Below are 15,055 nucleotides of genomic sequence, written 5' to 3'. Positions count from 1 at the left end.
TAGTATAGCTAAGCATAAGCACAAAAAATAGATAAATCGAAGTTACACTGATGGTTGGTTTCTTGATTGACACTAACAAAACTCTAAAACTTGAATTTTGCAACAAAATTTTAAAACTTAAATTTTGTAACAAAATTAATATTAATTTAGAAAGTTGTTAATTGGTGATGAAGTAAGTTAGAATGTAGATTTATTTCAGAATTTCCAACCTACTTTCTTCTTCGTTTCGTCGGAGTCCCTTCCAGAACATCTATACTATTTATATATTTGGAAAAAATAATAGATTTTCTTAATGATAACTAAATCAGTCTTTAACTAAGGAGTTACTATTCATTGAGTACTTTCATAATTAAGATCGTATTAATATAAAACTAAAAATAGATGAGATATGTTGGTTTGGCCACAAATACGCAAATCAAAATCATAATATCAATAACTAGATAAAACAAGTACTAAAATCTCATTCAACATTGAGCCTAAGATGAAGTATTGGAGGTGTCCAAACTTTTCTTTCTAACCAAAAGACAAGTGATTTTTGAAGGATTGGAATTTGTGTTATCAAGAGAACATACTAAGAAATCAGGCCTATGAAGTCCAACATGTAACCTATCTTTTCCCACAACCAATTCAGATGCATCAACCAAAACATGCCAATAGAAACTATGAGCCTTAGAAACCCAATGCATTGTCCCATTCAGATATGCTACATAAGCAAATAGCCCTTTTGGACTAATCTTACATTTCCTCCTAAAATTTTGACTTAACTGATACCCTCAAATCCACAAATCAATCCATGTCTTTGGTGCTATGAAACCCTAGACTCCTTAAGAGAAGCAAATTCTTTTATATGATCCTCTTGTTCTTCACCAAGAATAGCCATGTAGTAGTTTCCCTTAACAAAAGGGTAACTTTCTCCAACCAACATCATAACATCTTTGTAAATTGGAGTAAAAACAACGCAATATTCATCATCTGGTAAACCACAATGCTTCAAAACCTTATTTCGAGCTTGAATTTCCGGGATCGAGATGAAACTTCCGGGAAAGGAGGATTTCTTGTTGATAACATCAAGTAGTCTTGATGGTTCCAACTGTGTTCTATCCATTTCAGGTAGGGTTCTTCCAAAAGAAGGCGCCATTCGTGATTTTCTTAGAGCATGTATTTCTGAAGGCTCCTCATTGATTATGAAACTTGACATGTCTATTCCACTTCCATCTCCTTCAATGAGATTTGCATATTCTGAATACTTTGCTACGACATATTGTTTTACATATTCCATTTCTTTCGGTGAGATTGTACCTGACCATCTTAGTTAGATGTCGCAAATTATATGAGCAGGAATCACGAAATTTAGTTTCTGATCAAATACATATTATAAGTCTTTTGTTAGATTCAAAATGAAACATGTAATATAACGTGAATATTTGGATTGACAACGAGTTTGGCATAATCACAGTCCTCTTTGGCAAACTCACTGTCCTTGCATGAAGTTGAAAATTTAGAAATTACCTTTATGACCAAACTCTTTGACTTTGAATTATCTACTATCACTTTCTGCATAGGTCTAGCGGGAAGTTTATGAGTGGCCTTAACTTCTTCTTCTACCATTTCCTGATATATTGTCTGATAAAATATAGTTTAGAATTATTCAAGCTTTTGCAGTTGAAAATTGAAATAGATACGAACAAACATGAACTGAATAATATTGCTTTGAATATTGTTTGGTTTACCTCAAATCGTCTCAACTCTTCTTTATTTGTTCCCATGGTAATATTTGTTTTCTTCAATCTAGACTACCTAGCAGAAATAAGAGAGATTGGTGTTTTTAGTGTTTAATATCTTAGAAAATCTCTAGCAGAAAGATGTCAAAGAAAATCACGAGTCTTTTATGCTTAAACCATAGCAAAAGATTAAGTGATAGATAAAGTTCCTATGAACTTAACCATGGTATGCAAATTATTATCTAGAGTTATAGCTTTCTAATTTTTATTGCTTTTTAGACTAAAATTTAAAATATGATTAAAGTGGTTTTCATTTCTAAACAATAAATCTAACATAAGAAAAAGAATATGTAAACCAATTCTTCTCATAGCTTAATATATACATGATTTGAAAAAAATAAAAATAATGTAGTCAACATGTATTTCGTATCTTGTGAAAACGGTGCTGAAATTACAAAGTATAATTGATTTTTTGATCGGTAAGAATTCCATAAGGGTAGAAAAAAAGAAAACAATAAGAACACTTTGAAATTTGTTATAATTTGATATTATTTACTTTCTCTTTGAAACAAAATTGCAAGTGTTACAGAATAACAAATAACTTCTCTCACCCTAATTAGGATTTGTGTTGTCCAATGATGAGATACTAGTATGCTGTTTATAAGAAAACTAACGTACTAAACTAATGAGCTTTTACACACAGACCCATTACACAAGCTAACTTAGAGAACATACTAACTTAAACAATTGAACATAACAAACAGGCCAAATTCGACATGCTAACAATCCTAACATACTTCGACTATATAATAAGAACAGACTTCGATGACATGCTAAGGTCCTGTCAAATTGTCGAATCAAGAAGCTACTCTTCGATCATACTAGAGTTTGATCTAATATCTCACAATGTACTTACATTTAAAAGAGACTCAACAACCACCAATTTGACATCTTCAAGCTTATCATCGCCAAAAGAAATATTTTGACAACAAAATAAACTTGAGATAACATGTCATCATAAACAGAAAAAGATTCATGATACGACGCAAGTGTACGAAAATATCGAAATAGTAAAAAGAGATCTTATTTTCAGAGACCAAAGTTTGAGTACCATTTTCTACCGTATCGATTTTTATCTAGGACTAACAATATTCAGTTTGTTGGTGCGAAAAGGTAAAAATATTGATTTTCTTAATAATAAAAATAATAGTACAAGACTATGCTTCTTGTCCACCAACTTCACTCATACAAGTTGTTGTTTTGATTATAACGAGAATTTCAATTTTTGTAAAAAAATATTAAAACTAGTGGTAATGTCCACTTTCATCGACATTACTGGACTCTAAAGTCATAATTCATCTACCTTCACAAGATGATTTGTAAGTTTAGAGACCATTTATAAATGAAAATTATTTTCTCCATTGACTTAAAGACATTTTCGCAATCTCAACACCAACGACATGAATTTCTAAGTCAGATGTCGTTTATGCTCTTTTGACAAATAAATAATGTCTTTGAGTTCCTACTTTCGTAGTGAATATTTTTCTTTTAAAACAAAAATTACAAAACAAAATAATATTCTCATTTCAATTGATACTTAGACAACTTGCATGAGGTCTATCGGCACGACAATTCTCATGTCTCAGACTCTAAAATAGTCTACTCGGACATGGCTAGCGATAAAACAATATAGATATAAGAAAAATGCTATGGTTACACCAAATTATGACACCATATGCATTCTACACCGTAGCCATAAACAGTATTTTCACCGTAGCTCAAATGTCAATGCACACAAAATAATAAAATAAAGAAAAAAGTGAATTGGACTGTATTTATATACGGTGTAGTGTCAAATTTTAGTGTCATTTTAGCATTTCTGTAGATATAATTAGTATACATTATAACAATAGAAATGATAGGTACATTAAAACCTGAATAATGCAGGAATAAAAGTTTGAATTAAAATGCTCTGAGGAGTCTTTAACAGTACATTAGTAGTAAAGCTTCTAAAGCAGAATGCAAGAACACAATAACAACAAAACTTTAAAAGTCGTCCATCCTCTTGTTATGCTAGATATTTATAGGCCTAAACACATAAGTATAGTCACCAATTTGTATAAATAGCCTTCATGAGGTTTTAAAATTGAAAAATGACAACTGGAATGTGAAAAATCAAATGAAACAACTGCAAGAAATAGGAATATGAGGCTGACTGATGAGTCATTATGGCCAAGCAGTAATGCTCCCAGGTTTTCTGTAAGGAAGCAACAATGAAGTGGAAGGAGGGGTCCCCATTATGGCCAGTAATTGCCATAGGTTTTCTGTAAGGAAGCAACAATGAAGTGGAAGGAGGGGTCCCCATTATGGCCAGTAATTGCCATTACGGCCAGGCCGTAATGGACTCTAGTTTTTGTACCCAAAACCCTTATTTTTAGCTGCTAATGCGTACTATTTCCCTCTTTGATCCTCTTTTTCCCCGTTGGTCCTCGTTACTTGAAATACAGAGAAAATGCACAAGCGCAAGTAAAATCGAACAAAAACGAAGCTTAAATTACAATTATTCAAATATAAATCATGCATGGAAATAGCCTAACAAGTCATTAATCAAATTCCCCTCTCCACATACTTGAATCATTATTTATCCTTAAGCAATTTGGCTTGCATTGAAAGAATTTAAACAAAGCTAATGATTTTCAAAAGAAAAGTCGATGATAATAAGATATAAATACTCATACAGGATTGCATAATCAATTCAACTTAAAGTCAATTTGTCCAGTACTAGTTCAATCCAAATGTTTTGTAAAAACGCATTAGAGTTACCTCCAAGGTATTGATTCCAGTGCAAACTTGACTATAAACCTCTAATTTTTCTTTTTCTCTTTTCAAATATACGACTAGGATTTTTAGGACATTTCCTATCACTAAAATCAAGACATAAAGTGGGGATGGCTGGTGAAATTTCTTTCTAATTTATTCAAGTAATATCAACGAGTTAACTTTTGGGAAGGGCTACATGTTTAAGGTATACCCGACTTACTCCGTTTAGTTGTTAATTATTTTCACTTTTGTTTTATTTTTCTAGGCATTGGAGATCAACCATGTTGGGCTGAATAACTGGGGGAGGGTTATCTAACTTACTAGGTGTAACTTCCTTTTACTGCCCTAACATTATTATATTTTTTTCTTCTTTTTCTCAGTTAGACGATACATATTTTGCAAAACAGAAATTTATGATAGACTGTTCATGCTAATTACTCGGAAAACAAGTATAATTCATAGAGGTTACAAGTCAAATCAAGTTTAATCGGCATCGTGTTGGGATACTCTAGGCGTTAAGACAAAATAGATTTGTCAAATGTTCCTAGTGTCCTTAACCTTAAATCTCTTATCACATGCACTAAATATACTTTCTATACACAAATCATCAAAATTCTTAAAAAAATTATTTTCTTCATGATTTAAGTATTTGGGTGGTTTTTTCACAACGACTCAACACACATAAAAGCACACAAAATAACACAAGAGCACACAACATAAGACAAATTTAAAAACCAACTACTAAAGTAGAAAGGATAAGATCCTTTCATACGTGAAATATACATTGTCCTCAATGCTTAACAAAGTAAAAAGGAGGATCAAAAGAACTCACAAGATCTTTGAGGCGGTGGAAAATGTCCTTGGACAAGTTCCAATGGTACATGGCTCGAATCATTTCACCTTGCCTTTGTTGCTTAGCTTCAATTATTTCCCTCCATGTCTGATTATCATCAGAAGGCATGATTTCCTCTTGGATAGGGATTTGTGAAGTGGGTGGCATGTTGAAAGCTTCTGATATCGAGACTTGTTATTCATTGTTCTCTGGAAATAATTCTTCTTCTTCAGAGATATCTTTCAAGTATCTTATCACAAATGTGTACAACCAGTTGTTTTTGTCATTCACTTTGACTCGCCTTGGATTAGGCAACTCCAAGATAGGCACCAACTTACCTGCAATGTTAAAAGTTAACAAGGAATAACTATCATCAGAATTTGCTATCATCCTCATTTCAATAAGGCCCCATATATCGATCTTGGTAGTTCATGGAACTGGGGATTCATCCTGCAAATGAAAACCATAGTCCAAAGACTCGGCAATAGAGATGATCAAGCCCCTTTATGGCTATACTACATGTGGTTATAGTTGTTAGAATTAATTCATATTTTGAGAAACTTGTAGACAATGTTTGTTAGAGGGTATTTTAGTATTTCCCTAAAGTCCCACTTGTATTTAAGCAAGTGAGTGGTGAGAACAAATTGTACCTTTATTTCTTTTGTAGTGTGTGTGTGTGTGCATTTTGTGTACAACCATTTTGTAACCATTTCAAGAGTAATGGGAGTTTGTTATTATTCTCTCTTCTCTCTCTTGTTTATTGTTCATATTTATCACCTTGTGCACCAATAATTGGTATCTAGAGCTTCGGTTTAGATCCACAGGGAAACACTACGGGAAACACGAGTAAAACGGTGAGGTGTTTTGTGATTGATTTCTGTTCGGAGAATTCGTGTTGAATTTCTATTCAGAATCATAACAGAATCACATATCTTGATTTTGCGAGATTGGGAAACATTATGTTTAGGTGAGATCTGAGTGTATTGCACAATATTGAAAAGGAACGGAAACGGTAATCTGAGTACCAAGCTTCCAGTGTTCGATGGCAAGAATTGGAATACTTATATAATTTAGATGCGTGTGTTGTTTGGAGCTCAAGATGTTCTTGATATCATCAATGATGGTTACATTCAGGTTTTACTTCCAGAAAATGTAATAGATATGCAGAGAAATGGTCAGCATGATCTAAGGAAGAAAGATCAAAGGCGTTGTTCTACATCCATCAGTGTGTGAATGTGAACGTGTTTGAGAAAATCGTTGATTCAATGACAGTGAAGGTTGCGTGGGACACACTGGTGCGGTGCTACGGTAGTGATACATTAATGAAGAAGGTGAAGCTTCAGTCTCTACATAATCAGTACAATAATCTCAGCATAAAGAACAATGATAAGGTACCTGACTACATCTCCAGAGTGATTCTGATCATAAATGAGATGAAGTCGTGTGGAGAAACTCTCTCTAAAAAAAGTATCATTGAAAAGGTTCTTAGACCTCTTACTCCTCAGTTTGATTACATCGTTGTAGCAATTGAATTCTAAGGATCTGAGCACCATGAGAATAGAAGAGTTGTAAAGCAGTCTAGAGGCGCAAGAGTTGCGTTTGACTGAAAGAACCTCTAAGAGAGAGGTATAGCAGACTCTGAAAGCTTCTTTTGTCAAAAAAGACCAGGAGTAGTCTTGGTTAGAAGCCAAGAAAATACATGGTAGGTCTCAGAAGTCAGAAACCTCAACTTCTAGAAGTCGTAAGGGAAAGGAGGGGCATGACAAGAGAAAAGTTCAATGTTACAGTTGTAAGAAGTTTGGTCGCTTTGCTACAGATTACTGGTCAAACAAGGAGAGGAAATCAGAAGAAGCAAATATAGCCAGAAGTTCTGATGATGAACATGTGTTATTAATGGCTTCTAATTCTAATAGTGCGTCTTTAGAAGACTGGTGGTATTTGAACACTGGTTGTTCAAACCATCTTACTGGAAATAAGAAATGGCTAGTTGATTTTGACTCTAGGAAGAGGACCAAGATTAGATGTGTTGATGATAAGTATCTGAATGCTAAAGGAATGGGGAATGTTAGAGTGATTCTGAATAATGGCAAATCTGCATTAATTCATTATGTATAGTATTAATTGAGAAGGGATTCTCAGTTCCCGATATAAAGAGCAATCTGATGAGTGTAGGTCAATTAATTGAGAAGGGATTCTCAGTTACCATGAAGGAAAATATTTTGAAGTTGTATGACTATAATCAGAAGCTGATTATGGAGTCAGAACAGAGAAGGAATAGAACATTCAAGGTGAATGTTAAAACTGCAGACTCTGAATGCCTTAGTGCAACAAGTGTTGAGGAGAGTGAGATGTGGCATAAAATATTTGGTCATTTGAAATTCAGAAGCTTAGGGAATCTTAATTCAAAAAAATAGGTACGTGGAATTCCTGCAATTAAGAAACCAGAAAAGTCATATAATGTGTGCATGAGAGGGAAGCAACCAAGACTGTCATTTGCATCTGAAATAGCTCCAAGAGCAAAGTATGCTTTAGGAGTAGTGCATTCTGATGTGTGTGGACCATTTTCAGAACCTTCACTAGGAGGGAATAAATACTTTGTGTCATTTGTGGATGAGTTCACAAGGATGAAATGGGTATCCATTATAAAGTTCAAACACGAGGTGTTTGCTGAATTTAAGAAATTCAGAATCAAGGCTAAGAAACAGAGTGGTCAAACTCTAAAGATTCTCATAATTGATGTTGGAGGTGAGTATAACTCTACAGAGTTCAAGAAGTTATGTATGGAGAATGGAATTGAGCATGAACTGACTACTCCATATACTCCTCAACACAATGGTCTTACTGAAAGGAGAAACCAAACTTTGCTTGATATGATAAGGAGCATGCTGAAGGAGAAGAAGCTTCCTAACACTTTATGGGGAGAAGTTGTTGCCACTGCAACATATGTGCTCAATAGGTGTCCAACCAAGAAGATGAAGGAAATGTTTCTTTTGAGAGGTGGACTGGAGATAAGCAAAGTGTGAGTCATTTCAGAGTATTTGGTTTTGTCTGTTATAACCATATTCCAGATGCTACTTGAAAGAATCTGGATGATAGAAGCAAGGTGATGTTACTGGTGGGGTATCACAATACATGTGCTTATAAGCTTTATTGTCCATTCACTAATAAGGTTGAAGTCAGCAGAGATGTTGTTGTGAAAGAGTCAGAGGTATGGGATTGGAGCAAGTCTCAATCCAACTTTCGTACAGAGTTAACTTCTGAAGATATTGATTCTGATTCTGAAGATGAGTCAGGTCCTGAAAATGATTCTAAGAGTGAATAAAAATCAGAAGACGAGATTGATTATGAGGAGGAATCTGATTCTGATCCAAATTCTGATTGTGATTCAGATTCTGGTGGTAGTCCAGTTTATGGGAATATTCCAAATTCTGAAGGTAGTCATGCTTCTGAAGTCGGTACTTCTGGAGTTCCAGCATCTGATATTGTTCCAGAATCAGAAGGTTCTGAACAAGTTCAAAGGCCACAAAGAATCAGAAACATTTCGAGAAGGTTCGTAGAGTTTGATATGCTGCAATATACTGAAGTAGATTCTGAAGGGGAAATTATTAAGTGTGCCATGCCAGTGGATTCTGAACCTGTGAGTACGAAAGAAGCTCTCAATAAGAAAGTATGGTTGAAGGCCATGAAAGAAGAACTTGATGCCATAGAGAGAAATAAGACTTGGAAGCTGACAGAACTTCCAAAGAACAAGAAATCCATCAACGTGAGATGGGTTTATAAGGTGAAGCTAAAGTCAGATGGATCAATTGGAAAACACAAAGCAAGGTTAGTTGTAAGAGGTTTTCTACAGAAACCTGGGTTAGATTACTTTGAAGTGTTTACGCCTGTAGCAAGACATGAAACAACCAGGTTGGTGTAAGCCCTAGAGGCCAATACATTTTGGTACTTGTATCGAATTATTTATTAATAATAAAAGGCATTCTCTTTATTATGGTTGATTAATAAAGTCCCTGGAATAGATAGTCCGTTTAATGTATTAAGTGTGACTTAATCATGAGAACACATTAAACATAAGGACACTATTCCTAAAGTATCCGTAGTCGAGCTTTAGTGTGAAGTGGGATAACATTAAAGCATTAAGACTATTATGTTTGTAGACTGATGATCACATCTCATGGATCATGGATAAAGAGTTATCAAGTCTTAAACATAGGTATGAATATTAAGAGTAATATTTATACCGGATTGACCCGTTATGAGAATACTATATAGAAAGTTATGCAAGGTGTCATAAGTTATTCTCATGGTTATAATAGTGTATTCCACTCTTCGACCTGAAACCACTATGGACCCTAGATGTAGAGTCGAGTGCTTTATTGCTGATCCAACGTTGTCCGTAACTGGATAATGTCGCATTACGCGAAAAACCGGCGGGAAAACAAGAACAACAGAGCCGCCACCGTGCGTTATTTATCCCAAGATAGGGAAAGGAAACGCTCAGAGTAAACCTGGAAAAGACATGGTCTCGCGACCAAAGAGAATGGGATCGGGAGTCGGTTATGCGAAGGGAAGGTATTAGCACCCCTACGCATCCGTCGTACTCGACGGGATCCACGCACAATAGGAAGGGAAAATGGTTGCTAAAAACACTGCTCACACACACACACTGGCTGAAGGAGACACAAGAAAACAGACTGAAACTGACTCGGCAGGATATCGCATCCTGGGCCTACTTAGTCTATCAAGCATAGACATCAGAGTCTAAGTAGTTCGGACTGGGGAAACGACACATGCTCGCTAGGACGTCGCATCCTATGCATACGTATCTCCTTTGGACGAAGGAGAATCAGAGCATTCGTAGCTCGGCAAACACGCACACAAACGAACACAGGCAATGGCAAACGTGGAGCCTGAATGCCAATCACTGGGCTTACATCAGCATCCGAACCAAAAACACACACAAGGAGGCAAACGAGGAGCCTGAATGCCAATCACTGGACTTACATCAGCATCCGAACCAAAACACACACTGGAACCCGAACGCCACTCGATGGACTTACATCAGCTTCCAAGCACACAACAACACAAAACGAAGACACAGGCAAAAGAAAGGTCTCGATTGCAACTAGGGCAAGAGAATGGGAAGGTCTCAATCGCAACGAGGGCGAGAGAAAAGGATTAGTGTTAGTTGTTAGTCAAACTCGACAAGACATCGCATCTCGTGCCTACGTATCTCATCTGGACATGAGAATCAGAGTTGCCGTAGTTCGGCTAAACTATTCCTGTTGGTTTGTGTTTTTTAAGTGGACAACGTCACTACGCAATCTACCTGATGCTCGACCTTTGGAGACTTACTCACCTGTAGTAGAAGGAGTTGACGTATCCTTAAGAGGGGATAATGTTTGTTTGTGTTTTAGGAAAGCTCAAGCAAGAAAGGAAGTCCTATACGAAGGAACCGTGCTACCTTAATTGACATGCAAACGAGACTACGCGGAGTCTAGCAAACCTAGGGGATACAATCACACCACACAAACATATACAGCATGAAATAAACACACCAACAAGGGGCTCAAACATCAGGGCTAGGCTTTAGTCGAGGGGTCATATCAACCTCAACAAACAAGCCTCTGTATCGGGGTAAGGTTAGCTCTTAACCTTGACATTGAGGGTCAAGGTGAAGCTGATGAAAGGTGAGTGAAGATGAGACTTCACAGCTCTTATCCCTGGTCAGGGAGAGCTTCAGACAAAGGAGCGTGGGTTCAGAATGTGGGAACCCTTCTACGCTCAAGACTCTGACACAACTGCACATTGTACAAGATCTTGGGTTTGTGTCCCAATGCATCAACACAGTGGTGTGAGCAGAGGGACGACTCAACAGAATAGCGGGGGATAGATTGCATATCCCTTTGATCCGCCAATTGCCTCATAGAGGTCTTCACCTGCTTGGCACAAAGGTAAACAATCACAAACATCGCCTCTTAAGGAGGACTTCAGACAGGTGCCTGGCCAAGTAACAGGCCAGGTCTTCCAGACTACATGGAGTAAGGAAATCATACCTCAGTGCAAATTGCTTATCAAGCAAAGCAAAGCAATATTAGCAACTAATGTACCTGAAATCAATCAAATATCATCAGTATACTAATCACACAACTAAACAGCAAATGGTTCACAATTAACTATAAACAGACAAACACAAGCCAATGCACCAAGGTACAAGCCATTAAGGCTCAAACTCAAATATCAAACCCTGCAAAACAAAGTCAAAATTAGCTATACACAAGTCACAAGTCAACTCCAATGGAAGCACATCATCAAGCATAGGCCATTTGTGCTATTAACCTGAAACACAACTCAAAAGTGAGATCACAAACCACTAGTCCAAGACTAGGGCCAAAGAGGAACAAAAAATCCAAAACGGAAGCTCAAGCTCCACGTGAAATTCATTTAATCAAGTGATGATATGTCCTAAAATTAAGGGAGCATGCAAGACCGAATTATTTCTAAGCCTAAGGGTAGAATAGTCATTTCACAGTTATGGATTAATATTGAATTAAATTTCTATTTACGAAAGTAAGTTCTATTTAAAGTCAATTAGAACTAAACTAAATTTAATATTTCTAAACTATTTCTAATATTTCTTTTTAATATTTTTTTAACATTTTTTAATTAACTCTAAAGTTCTAAAACTATTATTTCTAAAAATTATTCTAATTCTAATAGTCTAATTAACTAACTCTAAAATCTAATTACCTAAACCAGTAGCCTAAATTTAATATTGCTAATTAATTTCTAAAATCTATTAAATCCTATTTAAGACTTTATTCTAATATTCTAATTCTAATTTGACCAATTCTAAAATTAATTCTAAAATTCTAAAATCAATTTTTAATATTTCTACAATTAATCCTAAAATTTATGTTTCTAATAACTTCTATCATCAACTAAAATTCTAATTATCTTCAAATCTATTTGGACTAATCCTAAAATTATTTCTCATTCTAACAGTACTTCTAATACATTCTACTCCTAATTTATCTCTAATTACTTTCTAATCAAATTCTAACCAAATTTTAGTACCTAATTAAAATTCTAAAAAAAGCTAAATATCTAACATTTCAATATAAATCTAATATTTCTAATGTTTCTAATTAAACTAAATTTCTAATAAAATCCTAAAACTTATCCTAAATCCCTAATTAATCCTAAAGATCCTAATTATTCTGTTTTATAATCCTAATTATTCTAACAACAACAACAACACCTATCAGCAAAGCCATAACAAAAAAACCTGGAATTGAACATGGGCCTTGGGGGTGTAGGCCCACTGAATGGGAGGTATGAGGGTAGAGGCCTGTTTGCAGGGGTGTGATTAGCAACTTGTTTGGATTTCAGGCCCACACTGCCAAGGCGTAGATGTCCAAGCGCACCAACATAACCTGCAGAAGGAAAGAAAAGAAGAAAAGCACTTGCAGAAAAGTGCTTAGCATGCCTTGACCGCTATCGCCGTTAACCTCAATCGCGTTCAAGCATGAGACGCCGCTCGAATGGATCGTACCGACACTACCACACTCCTCTGTCTCTAAACCTCGCATCCAACAATCATCGCCGTCACTCGCTGATGAGTCACGGCTCAGGATCCTTCGTCAATCGGTTCCGACGCAATGATTCGACTCTGAGTGAACTCGTAGTTACTTCCGCTGAGCCGGCTGCACGTGAATCTGAGTGTCGAACGGATTATGGTGCCGGATTCTCACAGGATTGTTGAGCGACGGAGACGCACGGATTGACGTCGGCCACAGGGAGATCTTGCAGGTATTTGGAAGAAGGTTGGAGCGTGGTTGAAGAAGAGTTTGTTACGGTTATGTTCTTTCAAGAAGGTTGAAGCGGTTGAGTTGATTGGAGTTTGGTGAGAAAGGGTGGAGAAAAGGTTCGTTGAGGAGAAGGTGATGGAAGAGGATTGAAGGATGAAGAGAAGTGAATTGAAGTGGTGAAGGTTGGTGATGCCGTTAGCGATTACGAAGTCGTTTTTTGTTAAGCTCTTTTTCTCTTCTCTTTCTTTGTTTTTGTTATTTTCTTGTTGTTATGGAGTATGGTGAGGGTGAGGGTTCGGTGAACGGAGGTTGAAGAATCCGGAAGTTTGAGAAGTGAAGATTGAAGAAGAATTGAATAGCGGTTACGGTTACGGTGGTTGAAGGTGAAGACTGGAGGTTTGGCTATGGAGTTTGGAGTTTTGTGAAGGTGGTTGATGAATGGAGGTTGAAGAAGAAAAGAAAAATCTGGAAGCGGTTGAAGATTGATTTATATAGGGATAAGAGTGAGGTTCCAAGTTTGTTATGAAGAAAATTCTGTTATTGGATTGGTCATTTTTTCTGTGAAATTATGCAGGTTTTTGTATTGGCTTGTGAATGAGCTACAACAGCTTTTTGGAATGTATTTCGCTTGCCGTGGCTGTGCGTTTGGAGCTGGCTTGGTATGCGTTTCAGCTTGTTGTTCATTTCAAGTGTGATGAGTTTTGTAGCTTGATGCTGCGTTTTGTGCATTTCGCCGGCTTGGGTTGTAGCTCGGTTTTGATGCCTTTAATGCAGAATTTTTGATACATTTTATGCAGAATTTTTAATGCAGAATTTTGGTGTGTTGCTGAATTTTGATGTGTATTTTTGTTAAATGCAATGCAGACTTTTTAATGCAGAATTTTGTTAAATGCAATGCAGAATTTCTAATGCAGAATTTTGTTAAATGCAATGCAGAATTTTTAATGCAGAATTTTGTTAAATGCAATGCAGAATTTTTAATGCAGAATTTTGGTTTTGTACAAATGGATATGGGTATGATCGGATAATGGCAATTGGTTTTAAACGGATAAACTAAATTGGATATGGATAATGGATTATTGTAAAAATGGATTGTGTTAAAATCAAACTAAAGGGATTATGGATTATGATTTGGATAATGAAATGGAATTATTTGGAAAATGGTTAATGGGCTTTTGAAAATGGTCTATCAAGATGAAATATGGACAAACGTGGATATTGAATGAATGTTTAGAAAATGGATCAATTTGGAAAATGGTTAATGGACCAAACTTACGGACTTAACAAAAAAAGAAAAGAATGGGCTTAATGCAACCATGATTAAATTTCCACAACCAAATCAACTTTTCCGTAATCAACTAGGATCATCCAACTCAACTTGAATTTCCAAGATTAATTCGAGAAAAGAACAAAATGATTTCTAACCTCAAATTCTTCAAGATAAGTATTTGTAATGACAAATGAACTTCTTTGGGACATGAAGGAAGCGTCTCAAACCATCTCTCCACCTCCTAGCCCTCAGTCGACTCACAATTGACTTTTATGGGCCTCCGATGACTTGGTCATACACCATGGACTTTGAGCCTTCAACACTTGGCCAAACTGCATCAAAATGAACCTTGGATCATGTAAGCTCTCTAGAACACCCCCAGAGCCTTTATCTCATGGAAAAAACCCTTGCTCTCTTGTACAGATGGATTCTCCTGATCAATTTTGAGTGATGAAACGCAATGCACTATGCAATGTGAATGCAATGTTAATGTGATGTTAATGACCTAAAAAATGAAATGAATGTACAAATGGGAGGTGCAAATTTGAGGTGCTACAGCTGCCCCTATTCAATCAGCTGGGAACCCGAACGGATGAGAGCA

At 36.1% G+C, this 15,055-nt stretch overlaps 1 pseudogene; it reads right to left on the bottom strand.

Moving 5' to 3' along the window:
* Positions 1–476: 476 nt before the first annotated feature.
* LOC127136359 (uncharacterized) lies at positions 477–1,766 on the bottom strand (annotated as a pseudogene).
* Positions 1,767–15,055: the final 13,289 nt, after the last annotated feature.

Source organism: Lathyrus oleraceus, chromosome 4 (assembly GCF_024323335.1).
Source record: "Lathyrus oleraceus cultivar Zhongwan6 chromosome 4, CAAS_Psat_ZW6_1.0, whole genome shotgun sequence".
NCBI lineage: Eukaryota > Viridiplantae > Streptophyta > Magnoliopsida > Fabales > Fabaceae > Lathyrus > Lathyrus oleraceus.
This window is presented reverse-complemented; position numbering and strand designations above follow the sequence as displayed.